This window comes from Bombyx mandarina, chromosome 08 (genome assembly GCF_030267445.1).
Source record: "Bombyx mandarina strain Sakado chromosome 08, ASM3026744v2".
NCBI classification, from domain to species: Eukaryota; Metazoa; Arthropoda; class Insecta; order Lepidoptera; family Bombycidae; genus Bombyx; species Bombyx mandarina.
In genome coordinates this window covers 2,275,727-2,277,423 of record NC_143215.1, presented here as the reverse complement: position 1 = coordinate 2,277,423, position 1,697 = coordinate 2,275,727, and the positions used below count along the sequence as shown (strand labels likewise).

The following is a 1,697-nucleotide window of genomic DNA, read 5'->3' as shown; positions in this document are numbered from 1 at the left end:
CTTCGCCGAACAGACGAGAGCCCACATGCAGAATCTAATTTTAATTGCACTGTGGTAAGTGGTTTTTATATGCTCTGAATTCATCCTAAATCCTTACTCTGTTACACAATCCTAAATCTTTTTCCTAAATCATATATATTGAACAAAATCTTAAATCAAATCTTAAATCTTAAATAATTTTAAATCTTAATCTTAAATCGTCTTAAAAATCTTTAATCATCTTAAATAAAATTAAATTCGCGACTTTTGGTAGAATATTTTTTTCATTATTTCTTAAATCACATATTTCTTAAATCATATATTATTTTTACTCTTACAATTAATACCAGAATTTAACACATCATCTCCTAGCCAAGTGTATCGATTTATCAGATCGTGTGACTCCGCGTTTAGTTTAGCTTCTGTTCAACAACAGATGGTTCTTTTAATATACGCGTTAAATAAAATCACTGGGCCAAGTTCATCAGACGTTCATGCCAAACAGTTTTCAACATGGTCTGACTTAAAATGCTTCCTAATACAAAAGTTTTCTCAAACTAAAACGTTAGGACATCTTATGTTAGAACTACAATTCATGTTCCAACAATCAAAAGAAACTGTAACTGACTATTTTCTTCGCGTGAATCTTTGTCGGAGTAAAATAATCGAAAAACTGTGTATCGAATATAACGATGACACCCTAGAAGGACGTAAAATTACTGCTGAGGAAACAGCTCTCAATGTTTTTATAAATGGCTTAAACTCTGATATAGGCGTAATGCTTAGAACTAGAGATTTCAAAAGTCTAACAGATGCAAGAAATTTTGTGTTATTCAAGAAGGAAAAAATCGGAATATGAATACTGCTAGACAAAAACTTTTTAATATGAACCCTAGCACAGTTTAATATCAAAATCATAGTCAATCTAGATATATTCAAACTTCACAATCAAACTCTGGCAACCATAATGTTATAAGCCACAAAATCATGTAACAATTGCAAGAGCCCTGGTCATTTAATTCAAGAATGTCGTAAAATACAATATAACCAAAGAAACAAACAAGATCCCAACTCAATCAAAATTAATAATTTAAAATCGCAGGCGCCGAACTCACGGGCAATGCTTCGGAAACCGCAAATATTTAAAGCCCAATACTAAATCAAAGGATGTTCTAAATCAATTTAACAAACACTATGAGCAAAAAGCTTTAGACTATAAAAGTCAAGCTCAGGCCACAGGAAATAATGTTGTTAATTCAGTTCATCGGGAACAAACAACGATTTTCACCCCTCAGTTGGAGAGCAGTAACTCACTTAGTTCAGCAGTCTATCGGAGACAACTTAATGACGTTGCGACTCAAACTGAAAACAGTGACTTCGAGACCTTTGTAAACCCTAAAGCTTTTTCAACTAAAAAATCATAAGAACCTCGTGACGAAATCACAAAATCAAATCCTAAATCGAGTTCTAAAATAAACTCCAAATCAAATTCTTGCTCCAACTCAAAATCTAATAAAAATACTAGTGCTAGTATAAATACTCAACAAAACCAATGTAAATCAAAAACTAAATCTAATGAAATCGTTAATTCAAATCGACTCCTAGCTCAAAAAATCCAACTACTGGTGGTAGGACCTCTTGTGAGTCCGCGCGGGTGGGTACCACCGCCCTGCCTATTTCTGCCGTGAAGCAGTAGTGCGTTTCGGTTTGAAGGGTGG

General features: G+C 33.6%; 1 pseudogene; it reads left to right on the top strand.

Annotated features, from left to right (window-relative positions):
* Nucleotides 1–319: 319 nt before the first annotated feature.
* LOC149502416 (uncharacterized) lies at nucleotides 320–1,061 on the top strand (annotated as a pseudogene).
* The last annotated feature ends 636 nt before the right edge of the window (nucleotides 1,062–1,697 follow it).